The sequence below is a fragment of the Salvelinus namaycush genome, chromosome 6, assembly GCF_016432855.1.
Source record: "Salvelinus namaycush isolate Seneca chromosome 6, SaNama_1.0, whole genome shotgun sequence".
In the NCBI taxonomy this organism is placed as follows: Eukaryota; Metazoa; Chordata; class Actinopteri; order Salmoniformes; family Salmonidae; genus Salvelinus; species Salvelinus namaycush.
In genome coordinates this window covers 45304418-45327208 of record NC_052312.1, presented here as the reverse complement: position 1 = coordinate 45327208, position 22791 = coordinate 45304418, and the positions used below count along the sequence as shown (strand labels likewise).

At 46.3% G+C, this 22791-nt stretch overlaps 1 pseudogene; it reads right to left on the bottom strand.

The window, feature by feature from the left end:
* The window catches only part of LOC120049147, a 73288-nt pseudogene that overhangs the window by 20985 nt on the left and 29512 nt on the right, over positions 1–22791 (bottom strand).

The window sequence follows — 22791 nt, the reverse complement described above, 5'->3', positions numbered from 1 at the left end:
TTGCTGGGACATTGCCGGAGGGATGTGTGTGTGTGTGTGTGTGTGTGTGTGTGTGTGTGTGTGTGTGTGTGTGTGTGTGTGTGTGTGTCTGTGCCTGCGTTCATGTGTATCTCTGCCTGTCTGTCTGTCCGCACTGTGAGAGTGTGTGGTCTACTCACTCTGAAGAGAGTTAGTGCCAACGTGTGTGTGTGTTTTCGCTGATCGATGGAGTAATCCCGTTAACGTTCCCGTCAGTCCAGGGGAACAGCTCTGATTACAGGCTTAACTGGGACAGATACGGTAACGACCCTAATCCTCTAAACTCCACTGCAATGCCAGAGGAGACCACACACACCCCATCAGCGAACTGTGATTACAGAGACGGTCAGGGAAAAGGGTTCAGTGTCCCTACCTCCCAGTCCTATGAAGGGGAATGAAACGAGTGGTTATACAATAACTATATTCAGACACTGTTGAAGGACTTTATAATAAAAGAAACATGTTTCAGAACGGAAGCCTTGACTATGCCACACCAGTAAGACTTACATGCCAAAACATGTTGCTTTACGACAATAACGAGTCAAACAGATACGTACTGTGAACTGGTGGACAAACACGGATACGGTTGGCTGCAACTGACCACTGGTTAATCACTGGACCTCAACAAGGACTTTTCCCTCATTTAGGACCCTGTCACAAAGGGATGCCTTCTCTGGCCAATGGGAGAGCTAGGTTGACAGGCCGGCTCATTTGAGCAGATAAAGGAGGGAGGGAGAAACTTTAGCCGAATCACTGTCTGTGCTCACAATACCGTTCTAGTTTTAATGATGAGAGAACAAGACCAACTCTCCTCCTCGTTTATCCATCTCTCGCTGTCCCTCTATATATTTTTCTCCAGTTCCCACTGTGTATGCAGTTTTATCTCTTCCTCCCTCCTTCTCTCTTTCTGTCCCTCGCACTCTTTCTGACCGTTTCTACCTATACATCTCTCCCTCCCCTTCCCCTCTCCCTCCCTTTCCCCTCTCCCTCCCCTTCCTCTCTCCCTCCCCTTCCCCTCCTACTGCCCCCTCTCTTTCTACCTATCCTCTCTCCCTCCCCTTCCCCTCTCCCTCCTACTGCCCCCTCTCTTTCTACCTATCCTCTCTCCCTCCCCTTCCCCTCTCCCTCCTACGGCCCCCTCTCTTTCTACCTATCCTCTCTCCCTCCCCTTCCCCTCTCCCTCCTACTGCCCCCTCTCTTTCCATCTCTCCCTCCCCTTCCCCTCTCCCTCCCCTTCTCCTCTCCCTCCTACTGCCCCCTCTCTCCCTCCCCTTCCCCTCTCCCTCCTACTGCCCCCTCTCTTTCTACCTATCCTCTCTCCCTCCCCTTCCTCTCTCCCTCCTACTGCCCCCTCTCTTTCTACCTATCCTCTCTCCCTCCCCTTCTCCTCTCCCTCCTACTGCCCCCTCTCTTTCTACCTATCCTCTCTCCCTCCCCTTCCCCTCTCCCTCCTACTGCCCCCTCTCTTTCTACCTATCCTCTCTCCCTCCCCTTCCCCTCTCCCTCCTACTGCCCCCTCTCTTTCTACCTATCCTCTCTCCCTCCCCTTCCCCTCTCCCTCCTACTGCCCCCTCTCTTTCTACCTATCCTCTCTCCCTCCCCTTCCCCTCTCCCTCCTACTGCCCACTCTCTTTCTACATATCCTCTCTCCCTCCCCTTCTCCTCTCCCTCCTACTGCCCCCTCTCTTTCTACCTATCCTCTCTCCCTCTCCCTCCCCTTCTCCTCTCCCTCCTACTGCCCCCTCTCTTTCTACCTATCCTCTCTCCCTCCCCTTCTCCTCTCCCTCCTACTGCCCCCTCTCTTTCTACCTATCCTCTCTCCCTCCCCTTCCCCTCTCCCTCCCCTTCCCCTCTCCCTCCTACTGCCCCTCTCTTTCTACCTATCCTCTCTCCCTCCCCTTCCCCTCTCCCTCCTACTGCCCCCTCTCTTTCTACCTATCCTCTCTCCCTCCCCTTCCCCTCTCCCTCCTACTGCCCCCTCTCTTTCTACCTATCCTCTCTCCCTCCCCTTCTCCTCTCCCTCCTACTGCCCCCTCTCTTTCTACCTATCCTCTCTCCCTCCCCTTCTCCTCTCCCTCCTACTGCCCCCTCTCTTTCTACCTATCTTTTTCCATCCCTCCCACTCCTTCTCCCTCCTACTGCCCCCTCTCTTTCTACCTACCTCTCTTTCCATCCCTCCCCATTCCCTACCCTTCCCTCTTCTACCCCTCCCTCCTATCTATCAAACTGATAGACTAATTGCCTGGTGAGAGAGCGCGGTCCCCTGGTGTGATTACTCTGATGGACCTAGCAACCAAAAGCGTTCACTTTGCAGTTGAAAAGGAGGCTAAAGGGCCTAAAAGCTCTTATTCCACTCCATCGACCGCAACCACGTTCAGACATCGTGACCGTGTCTCTACGGGTTTGTGTCCGTGTTTGTACGCGCGTGTGTGCGTGTGTGTGTGTGTGTGTGTGTGTGTACGCCTTTTTGTGTGAGTGTATGTGCGTCCTCCAGCCTGTCAATATAACCCAATCAGAACTCCCCAGACAGCTCTACAAGTCACGACCCCAAGCCATCGACAAGACCTTTTGATCCTTTCCAGGTCAATTCGTTCATGGACTCTGGATTGGTTGAGCTCAAGGACATTGCCTTGGCTCCATTGGATCAAAGCATGTCTGGTGAACTCCAGTCACTGTCACTAAGGATCTAAGACAGACTGAATCCTAAATGGCACCCTATTCCCTATGTAGTGCAATACTTTTGACCAGTGCCCTATGAGTAGTACACTATTTAAGGAATAGGGTCCCATTTGGGAAGCAGACAGACTGACTGAAACCCCACAGTGATGTTGATTTCCATCATCCGTTGTGGCTCTAAATGGTCTGGTGTTAGTAGTAAGATGAAAAGGAAGGGATTGTGACTGTATAGGCCTAGCCTGGTCAAACCGGACTAAACATTACGCCCCTGTTGTTTCGTAGTGTTCAGTCTAGTTTAACCAGGCTAGCATTGCCCATGACGGCCTAGTTAAGTTTGCATGAGCAGGCAGGCATTGACTTATGGCACAGAGAAAGGCCTTAGAACAAAATACAAATCCCATTGAGACAATGTATTTATGTGTGTACATGGACAGGTGTGGGCATGTTGTGGTGTGTATCGGGCGGTTGTGTTGTTGTTGTGTTGTTTCTGTTGGTTTGTGTTGATAAATAAACACGTATCAAGGAAGAGACAATGTCCCCATCGGCCACAGAGACCCTAGCCCTCACTTAAAGCTACAGTCTGTGACCCGGCCTCAGCTGTGTACCAAAACAAGTACCGGGACCCTGGTTCTGTTGTTTTTTCAAATCGCAGACTGTATCTTTAAACAATGCAGCGTAGTGTGAGCAGCTTCAATACACTGTTTGCAGAGAGGGCAACGTTTCTGTTACTGTACCTTCAACAAGTCATGTCTACTGTTTAATAATGCACAGATCTGGTGTGTGTGTGTGTGTGTGTGTCTCTCTTTTACCACTCTCAATAGATCTAACAAACAATACCACATTGTTTTCCGCAGTCTGTTGACACTGGTTTATCACAACTCTTTTATCAAAGACAGTTAGTCCTCCTCTATCTCCCACCCCCCTCTCCCTGTCGTTGGCTTCGTTGGAATTACAGGTTTTCCTAAAGGCCCTTCTGTTGTCTATCCTGATTGGAATTGATTTGGCAGGAATATCTATTGCTACAAGACTGTTGCAGTGCAGGTTCTAGTCTACACACACACACACACACACACACACACACACACACACACACACACACACACACACACACACACACACACACACACACACACACACACACACACACACACACACACACACACACACACACACACACCCAAATACTAATACAGACAGACACAGTCCCAATGGTCATCACTATCACCGTGGAGACCAAGCCTCTGCCCCCGCTCTCTCTTCCTGATCCATTTTTAACCAGCGCCTCTCCTCCTCATCGCCGGGGACAACTGGAGGGAAACCAGAGACCACCGGTTGCCTGGCAACCACTGTACAGTAAAGGCAAAGATGGCTGAGATGGGTGGGCTTTGGGTCCTCAAACTGATCATCCATCTATACAGTGCATGTGTTTTTCAGGATGTACGTTTATAATGATTCAGCGTCTCTTTGTTGTAGAACAATAATGACCAGATCTAAAAATCAACAATATATGGATTCAATGCAGAGACAATCCACAGGAAATAGTCTATTCCAGGGGACCAATGGGGAAGCTTGTTTTGTTCACCGGCAGCCTGAAGAGCCAATAGGAGATTTTATATAACTACCTTCGCCATGGATACATCTCCATTAATAGATAGTGTTAAATGGGACTGGGAGCATTGGCTCAGTGTGTGTGTGTGTGTGTTCCGTTTGTGTCTGAGAGACAGAAATAGTGCCAAATGGAGGAAAAACACGACAAATGCTGGAGGACACACACACACAAGTGAGCTCATGAATACATGGGCAGGCTGAGTAGATGTAATAACCAATCAGACGCTGGTCTGAAAGGAGGAGAGGAAACAGACTGATATTTTTCTGGGTTATCGTTTACATTGGGTACTTCAAAGCCTCTGATGAAACCGATAGGATTTCACACAGCCAAGAAGAGTCTGCCTGCATCCCAAATGTACACTTCTTTTGCACAATATAGGGGATAGGTTGCCATTTGGGACGGAGACTCTCTATAGGTCTCAGTGAACCAATCACTACACAGTTGTAATGCTGTTACTATTTCTCTATAGGTCTCAGTGAACCAATCACTACACAGTTGTAATGCTGTTACTATTTCTCTATAGGTCTCAGTGAACCAATCACTACACAGTTGTAATGCTGTTACTATTTCTCTATAGGTCTCAGTGAACCAATCACTACACAGTTGTAATGCTGTTACTATTTCTCTATAGGTCTCAGTGAACCAATCACTACACAGTTGTAATGCTGTCACTATTTCTCTATAGGTCTCAGTGAACCAATCACTACACAGTTGTAATGCTGTTACTATTTCTCTATAGATCTCAGTGAACCAATCACTACACAGTTGTAATGCTGTCACTATTTCTCTATAGGTCTCAGTGAACCAATCACTACACAGTTGTAATGCTGTCACTATTTCTCTATAGGTCTCAGTGAACCAATCACTACACAGTTGTAATGCTGTCACTATTTCTCTATAGGTCTCAGTGAACCAATCACTACACAGTTGTAATGCTGTCACTATTTCTCTTCCTGTGTCCTTCCCCATCAGAGGATGTGTTAGTTCTTGGTTCTGCTGTGATTATATAATGGTAAACGCAGCACGTGTGAGGAGTGGAAAGGACAAAAGGGATCTGTTATACACACATACAAACAAGTGCAAACATGGACACATGCAAGTATACACACACACAAATGCACGTACACACACACACACACAAGCATACACACACTAGCCTTGATCTACCAATGACGCTTCAACGGACTGTGAAAATTCCTTAAACACATGTTGCTCAAAATGTCCCCATTGAATACTACTTGGTTGGCCAGAGGGACACAGTTCAGTTGGCTGAGGTGACGTGATAATCACAAGACACCCTATTGCTTCCTATAGTGTAGTACAGTTGATCAGAACAGGCTCTGGTCTAAATGATTGCCCTATAGGGAATAGGGTGTCAAAGTAGTGCACTATAATAGGGAATAGGGTGTCAAAGCAGCGCCCTATATAGGGAATAGGGTGTCAAAGTAGAGCCCTATATAGGGAATAGGGTGTCAAAGTAGAGCCCTATATAGGGAATAGGGTGTCAAAGTAGAGCCCTATATAGGGAATAGGGTGTCAAAGTAGAGCCCTATATAGGTAGTAGGCTGTGGTTTGAGAAGTAATGAATAAGTAGGATTAATGTAGGTAAGTCCATTAAGGTTGACTGAAGTGTAAAATGATTTATGGTCGTCAATTAAGCGGAATATTGTACGTGTCACAACCCCTATCTGAGGTGATGATTTGATTGGCTAGGTGGTCAGGTGGGGCAGGGTGAGCAGCATGATGGCTGAGTATGATTGGTCACCTGGCGTCCTTGTAAAACAAGGGCAGGTGGTAGGATTTGCCTCTTCCCCTTCACTCTGTTTGCTCAACAGCTGTTGTGGAAAACATGGCTGCTGTCTTGCTGCAACCTGCCTCCTCCTCTCACCCCACTCTCTCCCTATTTCGTTCGTTCCGTTTCTCTCTCTCGAATTCCCTCCTTTCTCAACCCCAACCCTTTCTCTCTCTCTGCCACTTTTCTTTCTCCCTTCATCTCCCTCTCTCATTCTTACCTCTCTCTCTCTCCCCTACGCTCCTCTCTATATGGTGAGATTGGTCGCCAATGCGTTACAGATCTAGGGTTAGCCAAGGTAAAGTCCCCAATAGCAGCTGTGCAATAACCCCGTCAACCACCATCACTATACTAACCTACCCATGTAAGCTGCCTACACACCACCTACCACCCCCATGTAATGCAATAGTTGGGCTGCATTCCATTCCCTTCAGGCCCTTGGGTGCAATTCTCTTACAGCATACCTGTACATGTCCTAACTCAGAGAGTGGGAGTACCGAAAAATAATGGAGAGGAACAGAGAGAGATTGAAATCATCTAAGTTGATGAGCAAGTACATTAACATCTGTTCTAAATGTGATGAACAGACAGAGACAGAACCAGAACTGAAGTCCCAACAGGAGATCTGAGAGGTCCAGCTACACCAAGCCCTCAGGGCCTGTTACCCAGCCTGCCCTGGGATGTGTGTGTTGGCCTACTGTACATGTCTAGGAATGTGTGTCTTCATGTCTAAATGGTTGTGAGTGTATGTATGTGCGTGACTGTGTGTTCCCACTAAACTCAAGCACTATGAACCCCTCTACACACACACACACACTTCTATACTACTTTCACCACCACTGCACAGCCACAGCAATTCCCAGCCCAGGACAGCAGGACTCAGATCTCTCTTTTATGCAACTGTGTACAGTACATCTCCTAAACACACACCGATTAAAACAAATACAGAAATACGGGCAGGTATTTCACACACACGGAATAGTCACTAGTCAGCAGGATTGATTGAACGGCACAGAAGCGTTTCATACGTTCCCATCCCCTCGGGCCACTGCACCCTATAGAACACACAACCTCTAGAGAGAGAGAGCGAAAGAAAGAAAGAAAGAAAGAAAGAAAGAAAGAAAGAAAGAGAGAGAGAGAGAGAGAGAGAGAGAGAGGTAGAGAGAGAGAGAGGTAGAGAGGTAGAGAGAGAGGTAGAGAGAGAGAGAGGTAGAGAGAGAGAGAGGTAGAGAGAGAGAGAGGTAGAGAGAGAGAGAGGTAGAGAGAGAGGTAGAGAGAGAGGTAGAGAGAGAGAGAGAGAGAGAGAGAGAGAGAGAGAGAGAGAGAGAGAGAGAGAAAGAGAGAGAAAGAGAGAGAAAGAGAGAGAGAGAGAGACATACTACAAAAAACGCAGAGAAAGAGGCAGCAGCAAGCACATCGATGGAGAAGCACCACTAATAACACTCCTTCCCCTTCTGTCTCCTCTCTCTGTACAGTATATCTCCATCCCCCCTCACTCCTTCCCCTTCTGTCTCCTCTCTTTCTCTGTACAGTATATCTCCATCCCCCCTCACTCCTTCCCCTTCGGTCTCCTCTCTTTCTCTGTATAGTATATCTCATCCCCCCTAACTCCTTCCCCTTCTGTCTCCTCTCTTTCTCTGTACAGTATATCTCCATCCCCTCACTCCTTCCCCTTCTGTCTCCTCTCTTTCTCTGTACAGTATATCTCCATCCCCCCTCACTCCTTCCCCTTCTGTCTCCTCTCTTTCTCTGTACAGTATATCTCATCCCCCCTCACTCCTTCCCCTTCTGTCTCCTCTCTTTCTCTGTACAGTATATCTCATCCCCCCTCACTCCTTCCCCTTCGGTCTCCTCTCTTTCTCTGTATAGTATATCTCCATCCCCCCTCACTCCTTCCCCTTCGGTCTCCTCTCTTTCTCTGTACAGTATATCTCCATCCCCCCTCACTCCTTCCCCTTCGGTCTCCTCTCTTTCTCTGTACAGTATATCTCCATCCCCCCTCACTCCTCCCCCTTCTGTCTCCTCTCTTTCTCTGTACAGTATATCTCCATCCCCCCTCAGTCTCCTCTCTTTCTCTGTACAGTATATCTCCATCCCCCCTCACTCCTTCCCCTTCTGTCTCCTCTCTTTCTCTGTACAGTATATCTCATCCCTCCTCACTCCCTCCCCTTCTGTCTCCTCTCTTTCTCTGTACAAAATATCTCCATCCCCCCTCACTCCTTCCCCTTCTGTCTCCTCTCTTTCTCTGTACAGTATATCTCATCCCCCCTCACTCCTTCCCCTTCGGTCTCCTCTCTTTCTCTGTACAGTATATCTCATCCCCCCTCACTCCTTCCCCTTCGGTCTCCTCTCTTTCTCTGTACAGTATATCTCATCCCCCCTCACTCCTTCCCCTTCGGTCTCCTCTCTTTCTCTGTATAGTATATCTCCATCCCCCCTCACTCCTTCCCCTTCGGTCTCCTCTCTTTCTCTGTACAGTATATCTCATCCCTCCTCACTCCCTCCCCTTCTGTCTCCTCTCTTTCTCTGTACAAAATATCTCCATCCCCCCTCACTCCTTCCCCTTCTGTCTCCTCTCTTTCTCTGTACAGTATATCTCATCCCCCCTCACTCCTTCCCCTTCGGTCTCCTCTCTTTCTCTGTACAGTATATCTCATCCCCCCTCACTCCTTCCCCTTCGGTCTCCTCTCTTTCTCTGTACAGTATATCTCATCCCCCCTCACTCCTTCCCCTTCGGTCTCCTCTCTTTCTCTGTATAGTATATCTCATCCCCCCCTCACTCCTTCCCCTTCGGTCTCCTCTCTTTCTCTGTACAGTATATCTCCATCCCCCCTCACTCCTTCCCCTTCTGTCTCCTCTCTTTCTCTGTACAGTATATCTCCATCCCCCCTCACTCCATCCCCTTCGGTCTCCTCTCTTTCTCTGTACAGTATATCTCATCCCCCCTCACTCCTTCCCCTTCTGTCTCCTCTCTTTCTCTGTACAGTATATCTCATCCCCCCTCACTCATTCCCCTTCGGTCTCCTCTCTTTCTCTGTACAGCATATCTCCATCCCCCCTCACTCCTTCCCCTTCTGTCTCCTCTCTTTCTCTGTACAGTATATCTCCATCCCCCCTCACTCCTTCCCCTTCGGTCTCCTCTCTTTCTCTGTACAGTATATCTCATCCCCCCTCACTCCTTCCCCTTCGGTCTCCTCTCTTTCTCTGTACAGTATATCTCCATCCCCCCTCACTCCTTCCCCTTCGGTCTCCTCTCTTTCTCTGTACAGTATATCTCATCCCCCCTCACTCCTTCCCCTTCGGTCTCCTCTCTTTCTCTGTACAGTATATCTCATCCCCCCTCACTCCTTCCCCTTCGGTCTCCTCTCTTTCTCTGTACAGTATATCTCCATCCCCCCTCACTCCTTCCCCTTCTGTCTCCTCTCTTTCTCTGTACAGTATATCTCCATCCCCCCTCACTCCTTCCCCTTCGGTCTCCTCTCTTTCTCTGTACAGTATATCTCATCCCCCCTCACTCCTTCCCCTTCGGTCTCCTCTCTTTCTCTGTACAGTATATCTCCATCCCCCCTCACTCCTTCCCCTTCTGTCTCCTCTCTTTCCCTGTACAGTATATCTCATCCCCCCTCACTCCTTCCTCTTCTGTCTCCTCTCTTTCTCTGTACAGTATATCTCCATCCCCCCTCACTCCTTCCCCTTCGGTCTCCTCTCTTTCTCTGTACAGTATATCTCATCCCCCCTCACTCCTTCCCCTTCGGTCTCCTCTCTTTCTCTGTACAGTATATCTCCATCCCCCCTCACTCCTTCCCCTTCTGTCTCCTCTCTTTCCCTGTACAGTATATCTCCATCCCCCCTCACTCCTTCCCCTTCTGTCTCCTCTCTTTCTCTGTACAGTATATCTCCATCCCCCCTCACTCCTTCCCCTTCTGTCTCCTCTCTTTCTCTGTACAGTATATCTCATCCCCCCTCACTCCTTCCCCTTCTGTCTCCTCTCTTTCTCTGTACAGTATATCTCCATCCCCCCTCACTCCTTCCCCTTCGGTCTCCTCTCTTTCTCTGTACAGTATATCTCATCCCCCCTCACTCCTTCCCCTTCGGTCTCCTCTCTTTCTCTGTACAGTATATCTCCATCCCCCCTCACTCCTTCCCCTTCTGTCTCCTCTCTTTCTCTGTACAGTATATCTCATCCCCCCTCACTCCTTCCCCTTCTGTCTCCTCTCTTTCTCTGTACAGTATATCTCATCCCCCCTCACTCCTCCCCTTCTGTCTCCTCTCTTTCCCTGTACAGTATTTCTCCATCCACCCTCACTCCTTCCCCTTCTATCTCCTCTCTTTCCCTGTACAGTATATCTCCATCCCCCCTCACTCCTTCCCCTTCTGTCTCCTCTCTTTCTCTGTATAGTATATCTCCATCCCCCCTCACTCCTTCCCCTTCGGTCTCCTCTCTTTCTCTGTACAGTATATCTCATCCCCCCTCACTCCTTCCCCTTCGGTCTCCTCTCTTTCTCTGTATAGTATATCTCATCCCCCCTCACTCCTTCCCCTTCGGTCTCCTCTCTTTCTCTGTACAGTATATCTCATCCCCCCTCACTCCTTCCCCTTCTGTCTCCTCTCTTTCTCTGTACAGTATATCTCCATCCCCCCTCACTCCTTCCCCTTCGGTCTCCTCTCTTTCTCTGTACAGTATATCTCATCCCCCCTCACTCCTTCCCCTTCGGTCTCCTCTCTTTCTCTGTACAGTATATCTCATCCCCCCTCACTCCTTCCCCTTCGGTCTCCTCTCTTTCTCTGTATAGTATATCTCATCCCCCCTCACTCCTTCCCCTTCTGTCTCCTCTCTTTCTCTGTACAGTATATCTCCATCCCCCCTCACTCCTTCCCCTTCTGTCTCCTCTCTTTCTCTGTACAGTATATCTCATCCCTCCTCACTCCTTCCCCTTCTGTCTCCTCTCTTTCTCTGTACAGTATATCTCCATCCCCCCTCACTCCTTCCCCTTCGGTCTCCTCTCTTTCTCTGTACAGTATATCTCCATCCCCCCTCACTCCTTCCCCTTCTGTCTCCTCTCTTTCCCTGTACAGTATATCTCATCCCCCCTCACTCCTTCCCCTTCGGTCTCCTCTCTTTCTCTGTATAGTATATCTCATCCCCCCTCACTCCTTCCCCTTCGGTCTCCTCTCTTTCTCTGTATAGTATATCTCATCCCCCCTCACTCCTTCCCCTTCTGTCTCCTCTCTTTCTCTGTATAGTATATCTCCATCCCCCCTCACTCCTTCCCCTTCGGTCTCCTCTCTTTCTCTGTACAGTATATCTCATCCCCCCTCACTCCTTCCCCTTCGGTCTCCTCTCTTTCTCTGTATAGTATATCTCATCCCCCCTCACTCCTTCCCCTTTGGTCTCCTCTCTTTCTCTGTACAGTATATCTCATCCCCCCTCACTCCTTCCCCTTCTGTCTCCTCTCTTTCTCTGTACAGTATATCTCCATCCCCCCTCACTCCTTCCCCTTCGGTCTCCTCTCTTTCTCTGTACAGTATATCTCATCCCCCCTCACTCCTTCCCCTTCGGTCTCCTCTCTTTCTCTGTACAGTTTATCTCATCCCCCCTCACTCCTTCCCCTTCGGTCTCCTCTCTTTCTCTGTATAGTATATCTCATCCCCCCTCACTCCTTCCCCTTCTGTCTCCTCTCTTTCTCTGTACAGTATATCTCCATCCCCCCTCACTCCTTCCCCTTCGGTCTCCTCTCTTTCTCTGTACAGTATATCTCCATCCCCCCTCACTCCTTCCCCTTCTCTGTCTCTCTAATCATTCTTTCCCCTTCTTATTCCCTGTAGACTTACCTTTCTTCCGAAGGGGGTATTCTGTACGAAAGGTCTTGGAGAGAGGAACACGCAATTCCAGCAGCTCTTCTCTGTCTTCCCCCAGAGCTGTGTGCTCCCCCTCTGCTTCTCAGAGAGACGGACTAATACATGTAGCTCCTTTTAGCTGTGAGTCACAATCCAGTCCAGCAGTAAATAGCAGAGAAGAGGAGGAGTGTGCCCTCTCTCTCTCTCTCCCTCTCTCTCTCTCTCCACGCTTTGTCTCCTATCTCCTCTCTGTAAACTCCCCCTTCTCGCTCTCCTCTTTCTTTTTCCTCCTCTCTTTCTCTCCCTCTCTCTCTCTATTTCTCCCTCCCTCCCTCCCTCCCCCCCTCTCTCTCGTTCTCCAGATTCCAGAGGTTTTCCACTGTTCTGCCACTCCTCCTTCCTCCTCAGCTGCGGCAGAGAGACTGTCTCTCCCACATCTCTGCCTGAAACCCCCGCTCTACGCTGCTCGCTCTTTCTCTCTCTCCACCTCGTTACTATGGAGACGCGGGGCCCATCCAGAGATGGGCTCATGCACACTGGCTGTCAGTGTAGGTGAGTGAGTGAGTGTATATGTGCCTAAATGCGTGTGTATATGTCCGTGCATACCAGTAACGCAGAGCTCCTGTGTATCCCTGCATATCGCTCTACCACTCTCCAATGAGCTAAGTCACCCATTATAATCCGACACCACACTACAGCCTAGAATAGAATAACATGAAGCTAACAGAGCTAACAGAGCACAGCTGACTGAAGCTCTCCCTCCTTCATGTTCTTTGACTCCTTTGGGGTTTTCCACAGAATATCATCATCATTGTAAAGAGTTACGTAATGTTTGGGTACAGGACCCATATGTTGAAACTTGAATTAAACACACACATAGCGATGGGACTTGACAACAGGTGTGTGTGTGTGTGTGTATGCTATACTGAGTGTGTGTATACATAATACATGAAACCTAAGCCATCTAGCTTGGCTTTGCGTCATCCCATTCCTAACTATAAGTATCATTCATGTGGTACTCTGTTTAAGGGATAATGCCTTTGGAAGCCGGTGTTCAGAGGATATATTGGCACAAGTGTTGTTCGGCCTAAGACGAAGTATAGGGCTGGCAAACCGAGCCAATATATCCTCCAAACACCGGCTTCCAGGGCATTATCACTTTTATACAACGTGTTACCAACATAATCAAATAATGATTGACATATTTTCATAAAAAACGTTATTTTGATGAATTTACTCATACTATTTCATCCTTCCACGAGGTATAGTCCCAACACAAATCTAGAGTTGCTACCCAAGCCGGCTGGTCGTTCGTTCTATCGGTTTGGTTGCCAGAGACGCGACCCAGTCGTTCAGTCTTTTTGATATGCATCTATGGACGTGACCCAGTCGTTCCTTCTAAATGTTCCATTACCATACTGGCTGGCAACGTTCTTATCCTTTGCTTGTTAGCTAGCCAACTACGGCTAACTTACAGTCACATCAAACAGTGCAGCCAGAATAACAGAAAAGTAGCTGCATTTGTGTTTGTTTGAGCTGTTTTCTAGTGACATTTATTTGGATACATCCATAACACTGAGCTAATGATGCGTGATTTCACCTGGCATAGAAAATGTGCTCTCTCGTTAGGACACTGTTGTTCAGAGGAGCTAGCCAACAACACAGCTAACACAATCGCTTCAAACTGAAGCTGGAAAGACTGCAAACTAGCAGCATTTAATTTAGTTCTACCTGTTTTCTATTGACATTTCTTTGTATATATATAGAAAAATGATGCCAGCTGATTCATGGTTTCGACTGGGTGAGAAAAGCTGTCTGCCTGTCTGTCTCGTCCCGACATGTTAATTTACTATGAGATAGGTGGAGATCGGATTTCAATATTGAAACAATGTTACAAATGTCGGAGAGACAGACAGCAAGGTTTATACAAATCTCTGCTGTTGAAAACTAAATGTTAGCCTAAAAGAAATGTGAGATAATGTCTAGATGCTTTTTACAGTGGAGATCAAGTTTATAAATTGTCTGGCTGGGCTGGTGAGACAGTGGCTTACGCAGTCAGATGGAACAGAGTAAATAGGCATTTTAACGTCAAAAGATTTAGCCGGTGGTAACTTGTGGAATAGACACCGGCTGGAATGCGGTTTTAACCAATCAGCATTCAGGATTAGAAGCACCTGTTGTATAATTTACAGTAGTACAAAACTGTCAGGGTCAGAACATAAAGTTACAGCATCTCACTACACCTCCTACTCTATTCTACCATAACGGGGTGTTGTGAATCCAAACAGGAATGAACAAGCAATGGTCAGAGAATGCAACATAGTAGCACATGCAGTACTGGAGTCCTCAGGCAAAACCACCCACACACCAATTAACATCAAGTACTAACATTACTTACCCCTCTATCAAGATAACCTACAAGCAGTACGCATTCAACACACATAAACATGTACACACACACACACACGTATGGACCACACACCCATATGGACCACGCACGCACGCACGCACGCACGCACGCACGCACGCACGCACGCACGCACGCACGCACGCACGCCCTCCTACATATAATCATCCTAACACAAAACATGCATCAAGATTCAATTATTTGCAGCTTAGAAGTGCGTCCAACTGACCAGCAGTGTGTGTGCTGTGGCTAACGAAGGCAGGAACCATCTGGTAGTGTGATGGGAAACAATCTGTGTATTTGGAGAGGTGACAGAGAAGGTGACACACACACGCACACACACACACACTGTGCATTTGGACAGGTGACAGAGAAGGTATGAAATGCACAAACAAAGGGACACATCTGATTTAAAATCCTCCATCCTCCATTCACATATATAGTCTCTATGGTAACTACTAACTGAGGCGTCATGGCAACAGGGCAGAGCTGGGATAAAAAGGCTAAACTATTATTACTGGCTTGATGACTTATTGACCGCACACCATTATTGTGTTCAAGACTGGATATTAGCCAAGCAGAATGGGGAACAGTGTGTGTGTGTGTGTGTGTGTGTGTGTGTGTGTGTGTGTGTGTTTACGGGATGTCTATTTCCCCTTCAAGGAGCATATTATATGATCAGTGAGGAATGCAGAGAGACTTGTCCAGCCCTGTGGGTGTATGACACACACACACACACACACACACACACACACACACACACACACACACAAAGAATACGGCACTGAGCACCCTACAGCACTAACCCAGAAACACGCCCTCACATGCAAGGAATGAGCATGAAGCAATACACAGCCACCTAAAAACACTCACCTGTTAGCCCAGGTAGACAACACTAGTTATCACTAGTAGTCCCATTTAACAGAAATAACCTCTGCTTTCAACGAGATCTCACAGCTTTTACTCACTAACACACACAAACACAATCCCCACACACACACGCGCACACACACACACACTCCCCAAACTGTGTTCTCTGTCTGAGACAGTGTTCATTTCGTCAACAAAGATCGTGACTAAAATATTTGTCAAACACCTATTTTTCAGTGGCAATTGACAAGACTATAACTGACTAAATAGTCCCAGAAAAAAATCTATAACTAAACTAAAATTATTTTTCATTTTAGTTGACTAAAACATAACGAGACAAAATTATCTCTGTAACAAAAATCTAACTACTAAGTGGACTGGACAATAGTTTCTGAGACTGAGAGCTTTTCAATCGTTTGTTAAAGCCACACCTTGTTCAGTCGTGTTACCTCATTAACTAGCTATAGCGAACAACCTGGGGTGCGGTCAGCAGGACGCAACGTTTTGGAACGTTCAGATGGAAATATGTTATGTAGAACAAACATGCCTCTCTGACATGTTGAAGAAGGAATGACGTTGGCTCTATTCATGGTATTTCTATCTGCAACGTTCAGGAACGTTTTTAAAACTGAATGTGGCCCTGGTAACATTACCAATAGCCTGTTACGCACACATTTGGTGAGAAAGGAAAAGGGATAGCAAACAAAATGACTAAGACTAAATCTAACAAACAGTGCCAAAATGAACAGTGGTCTGAGAGGGTCAGGAAAACCACTGAGTCTCACATTAAGAGGAAGAGGTCCTGGGGGGAAATAACAGCCTCAACTTCTCTACCACTTTAACTCTCTACAAAGCTTTCCAATCACGTTGAATTTCCTAATTACTCCATCTGCGCTCCCAGCCTTCGCCTCCTCTAGGTGTCTTACTGGAGTGGTGCCACTCTCTGTCTGCCTGACAACAGGGAGGAAGGTGGAAATGAAAGGCTGTGGCGCCATCTTGTGCATGGTTATGTTACTGCAGCTGTCTCTCCAACATCCATCCATGTCAGTCATCATAGCAATAATACAAATTCGACATGTCTGTTTCAATCATTAATTTTACGTTGCATTTACAGTTTAGGCATTCAGTGCCTTGCTCAAGGGCACATGGACAAATGTTTAACCTAGTCCGCTCAGGGATTCGAACCAGCGACCTTTCGGTTACTGGCCCAACGCTCTTAACCGCTAGGCTACCTGCCTATTCCACTTGGAATGAGTCTGCATTCTTACCAATCCCATGTCTAGGACGTAAGCAGCTTTGAAAGGAACAAGGGTAAAAGCTAAAAGCCTTCCTTAAAGCTCAAAACAGATCTAAATCAAGTAGATCTCTGTGGCTCAAAAGCTGAATATGATTTGTCTACTGGAATGATTCATGGTGGTGTTCAGTAGTTACACAGCACAATAATACATTTTGGTGCTACATGAAATCGTCCAATAAGAATGCTCATTTACCTGTTCCATTTCAATATGGTTGGACATTTGGTGCTTCCTCACATTTCTTCTGTGAGAGAGACCTGGCGATCTGTTCTGAAGATGGAAGCATTGACGTCTAGCTCATTGACAGTTGCAACAAGGAATCTCTTGCAACCGGTCTATCAAGTTAGTTGTTTGTGTGTGTGTGGTGTGTGGTGTGTGTGTGTGTGTGTGTGTGTGTGTGTGTGTGTGTGTGTGTGTGTGTGTGTGTGTGTGGAGAAGAGGAAGGATTAAGAGGTGTTTCTGGAGCAACACTGTTTTAATCCCACAACAGCAGGCCTGTATATGTACACACACAGACACCTAGTTCTATTTTAAACCTTTCCACAATGGCCCTCCGCCTCTCCATTGTCTCCCCGGCCGCCACAGAATCTGTGGCCCATTGCGATTATAAAGTGATTTACTGGGAAAGCAATCGAGAAACAATTCTCCCCATCACTCTCCCTCTGTTATTTACCATCTCTCTCTCATGGTATTCTCTCTCTCTATATACATATATATATTCTCTCTCTCTCTATACATATATATATTCTCTCTCTCTATATACATATATATATTCTCTCTCTCTCTATACATATATATATTCTCTCTCTCTCTATACATATATATATTCTCTCTCTCTCTATACATATATATATTCTCTCTCTCTCTATACATATATATATTCTCTCTCTCTCTATACATATATATATATTCTCTCTCTCTCTATACATATATATATATATTCTCTCTCTCTATACATATATATATTCTCTCTCTATACATATATATATATTCTCTCTCTCTCTATATATATATATATATATTCTCTCTCTCTATACATATATATATTCTCTCTCTCTCTATACATATATATATTCTCTCTCTCTCTATACATATATATATTATCTCTCTCTCTATACATATATATATTCTCTCTCTCTCTATACATATATATTCTCTCTCTCTCTATACATATATATATATATATATATATATATATATTCTCTCTCTCTATACATATATATATATTCTCTCTCTCTCTATACATATATATATATTCTCTCTCTCTCTATACATATATATATATATTCTCTCTCTCTATACATATATATATATTTTCTCTATCTCTCTCTATATATATATATTTTCTCTCTCTCTATATATATATATATTTTCTCTATCTCTATACATATATATATTCTCTCTCTATACATATATATATTCTCTCTATACATATATATATATATATTCTCTCTCTATATACATATATATATATATTCTCTCTCTATACATATATATATTCTCTATCTCTCTATATATATATTCTCTCTCTCTCTATACATATATATTCTCTCTCTCTATATATATATATTCTCTCTCTCTATACATATATATATATTCTCTCTCTCTCTATACATATATATATATATTCTCTCTCTATACATATATATATTCTCTCTCTCTATATATATATATATATTCTCTCTCTATACATATATATATTCTCTCTCTCTCTCTCTATATATATATATATTCTCTCTCTCTCTATACATATATATATATTCTCTCTCTATACATATATATATTCTCTCTCTATACATATATATATTCTCTCTCTCTCTCTATACATATATATATATATTCTCTCTCTATACATATATATATTCTCTCTCTCTATATATATATATATATATATATTCTCTCTCTCTATACATATATTCTCTCTCTCTCTATACATATATATATATTCTCTCTCTCTCTATACATATATATATATATTCTCTCTCTATACATATATATATTCTCTCTCTCTATATATATATATATATATATATATATATATATATATATATATATATATATATATATATATTCTCTCTCTATACATATATATATTCTCTCTCTCTCTATATATATATATATATATATTCTCTCTCTCTATACATATATATATTCTCTCTCTCTATACATATATATATTCTCTCTCTATACATATATATATTCTCTCTCTCTCTATACATATATATATATATTCTCTCTCTATACATATATATATTCTCTCTCTCTATATATATATATATATATATATATATATATATATATATATATATATATATATATATATTCTCTCTCTCTCTATATATATATATATTCTCTCTCAACAGGTCACAAATGTTGATGCTGTGATGGCACACTGGTATTTCACCCAACAGATATGGGAGTTAATCAGAATTGGATTTGTTTTCAAATTCTTTGTGGGTCTGTGTAATCTGAGGGAAATATGTGTCTCTAATATGGTCATACGTTTGGGAGGAGGTTAGGAAGTGCAGCTCAGTTTCCACCTCATTTTGTGGGCAGTGTGCAGATAGCCTGTCTTCTCTTGAGAGCCACGTCTGCCAACGGCGGCCTTTCTCAATAGCAAGGCTATACTCACTGAGTCTGTACATAGTCAAAGAGTTCCTTAGTTTTGGGTCAGTCACAGTGGTCAGGTATTCAGCCACTGTGTACTCTCTGTTTAGGGCCAAACAGCATTCCAGTTTGCTCAGTTCTTTGTTTAATTCTTTCCAATGTGTCAAGTATTTCTCTTTTTGATTGATCATTTAGATGGGTGTACTTGTGCTCTCTCTCTCCAGTAGCCAGTGTGAAGAGCATTGACCTCTCCATGACCCCAGAGACAGAGTCCAGCTGCACTCCTCCTATACTCATTATAGTGCTTCTCTCTGTCTCCAAACACACACATGTCGTTCCCATCCTCTTTCCTGTCCGCAGTGTCAGTGTGACGCAGTGGAAACCCCCTGACCCAAATGTAATGGTACTGTCGTTTGTATACAGTAATCAGGCGTAGGAAGAGGGAGTCATGCTCTCAATGATTGGTAGTGAGGCACCACACTGGAGTCACACACTCAAGTCACACGCTACTAATGAAGCAATGTGTTTTAATTAATAATAGTGTGAACGGGAGTCCCACATCTGACAGAGATGAACTAATGTGCTGAAATTAACTCACAAATGCAGGGGAGTGTACATACACACACAAATGCAGGGGAGTGTACATACACACAGAGTTTTGTGCAGAAGTGAATATCTTTGCCGGTCTCTTCTCTACCCTCCTGTGGCTCTAACTCAAACTACACCCTCCTCTCTCTACAGCTATTTCCTCTCCCTCTCCTCCATCTGAATAGTATACTAACATCCACCTCTGTAATACATTTCACCTCCCCATTTGTTTTCAGATCAGAGGAGAGAGGAAAGGAGACTACTGAGGTGCATTCCACCCCCAGAAGAGAGAGAGTAGACAAACCGTGTGGGTGGTTTCCCCGGTGTTGTGAGACATTGCCTCCCAAGTGCTTATATAATCTCTCTCTCTCTCTCTCTCTCTCTCTCTCTCCCTCTCTCTCTCTCCCTCTCTCTCTCTCTCTCTCTCTCTCTCTCTCTCTCTCTCTCTCTCTCTCTCCCTCTCTCCCTCTCTCCCTCCCTCCACTGGAGGAGAGAAAATACACCATCCTCCTCTCTTCTCACAGAAACCAGCAGGCACTCGATTTAATCAACTCAACACTAAATACAGGAGGTGTGTGTGAGAGCGTACAGTACATGTGTGTGTCAATTCACAGAAAGCTCTTACATATAGTAGCATATCTCTGAACAGATTAACTAGGCTGCTATTACAGTTCAGCAGAGTACAATAAGTACTAGAAAGAAAGTGCCTCAACCCTGTAACCAACCCACCAACCCTGTAACCCACCAACCCTGTAACCAACCCATCCACCCTGTAGCCCAACAACCAGCCCTGTTACCAACCCACCAACCCTGTAACCAACCTACCAACCCTGTAACCAACCAACCCACCAGCCCTGCAAACAACCCACTAACCAACCCACCAACCCTGTAACCAACCCATCCACCCTGTAACCAACCAACCCATCAAACCAGTTACCAACCCTGTAACCTACCCACCAACGAACCCTGCAACCAACCCATCCACCCTGTACCCACCAACCAACCCACCAACCCTGTAACCAACCCACCAACCCTGTAACCCACCAACCCTGTAACCAACCCACCAACCCTGTTACCAACCCTGTAACCAACCCACCAACCCTGAAACCAACCCATCCACCCTGTAACCCACCAACCGACCTACCAACCCTGTAACCAAACAACCCACCAGCCCTGCAAACAACCAACCAACCCACCAACATTGTAACCTACCCACCAACCCTGTAACCAACTCACCAACCCTGTAACCAACCCACCAACCCTGTAATCAACCCTGTAACCAACCCACCAACCTTGCAACCAACCCCATAACCAATCCACCAACCAACCCTGTAACCAACCCACGAACCAACCCTGCAACCCACCAACCCTGTAACCAACCCACCAACATTGTAACCTACCCACCAACCCTGTAACCAACTCACCAACCCTGTAACCAACCCACCAACCCTGTAATCAACCCTGTAACCAACCCACCAACCTTGCAACCAACCCCATAACCAATCCACCAACCAACCCTGTAACCAACCCACGAACCAACCCTGCAACCCACCAACCCTGTAACCAACCCTGTAACCAATCCACCAACCAACACACCAACCCACCAACCCTGTAACCCACCTTCTAACCAACCCACGAACCCTGCAACCAACCAACCCTGCAACCAACCAACGCTGTAACCAACCCTGTAACCAACCCTGTAACCAATCCACCAACCCTGCAACCAACCTTCTAACCAACCCACGAACCCTGCAACCAACCAACCCTGCAACCCACCAACCCTGTAACCAATCCACCAACCAACACACCAACCCACCAACCCTGTAACCAATCCACCAACCCTGCAACCAACCAACCCTGCAACCCACCAACCAACCAACCCTGCAACCAATCAACCCTGTAACCAACCCTGCAACCCACCAACCAACCAACCCACCCACCAACCAACCAACCCTGCAACCCACCAACCAACCAACCCTGCAACCCACAACCAAGCGGTGTGTTCCAACAATCCAAAGATGACAAAATCTGTCAGGGGGACCATGTGACCACCACCTGTGCTCCACGTGTCATCTTCTATCTGTTCTGTGGACTAAAGATAGATCCTAATAAACAAACTCGGAAATGTGTGTGCTTGCTTCTACTGTCTTCTTCAGTCAGTATTTCTATAGTAGTGTATGGGGAATAACAGCAGTGTGCTTTCAGCAAGCACATTAAAAAACAGTAATAACCAGCAATAGACTCACATTGATGAGTTCTATCTCCCAGATCTTCTTGACCAGTTCCATGGAGGTGTATCCGTTGATGAGGAAGGACTTAGTGTAGTCTCCCAGCTCCAGAGACTCCAGCCACTCAGCCACTGACGTGGGGTTGTTACCGTCATAGCCAATAGGACGCACCTGGAGGGGGAAGGAGGAGGGGACAGACTGTCACTAGATGATATGAAGAACAATGATACAGGACACTCAAACTAGGGAGGGAGGGGGGCAGAGAGGGAGGCAGGGAGGGAGGAAAGGAGGGAGGGGGCAGAGAGGGAGGCAGGGAGGGAGGGGGGCAGAGAAGGAAGAAAGGGGGGAGGGGGCAGAGAGGGAGGCAGGGAGGAAAGGAGGAAAGGAGGGAGGGGGGCAAAGAGGGAGGCAGGGAGGGAGGGAGGGGGGCAGAGAAGGAGGTAGGGAGGGAGGAAAGGAGGGAGGGGGGCAGAGAGGGAGGCAGGGAGGGAGGAAAGGAGGGAGGGGGCAAAGAGGGAGGTAGGGAGGGAGGGGGGCAGAGAGGGAGGCAGGGAGGGAGGAAAGGAGGGAGGGGGCAGAGAGGGAGGCAGGGAGCGAGGAAAACAGGGAGGGGGGCAGAGAGGGAGGCAGGGAAGGAGGAAAGGAGGGAGGGGGGCAAAGAGGGAGGTAGGGAGGGAGGGGGCAAAGAGGGAGGTAGGGAGGGAGGGGGCAGAGAGGGAGGCAGGGAGGAGGAAAGGAGGGAGGGGGCAGAGAGGGAGGCAGGGAGGGAAGAAAGGAGGGAGGGGAGCAGAGAGGGAGACAGGGAGGGAGGAAAGGAGCGAGGCAGAGAGTGAAGGAGGGAGCAGAGAGGGAAGGAGAGACCG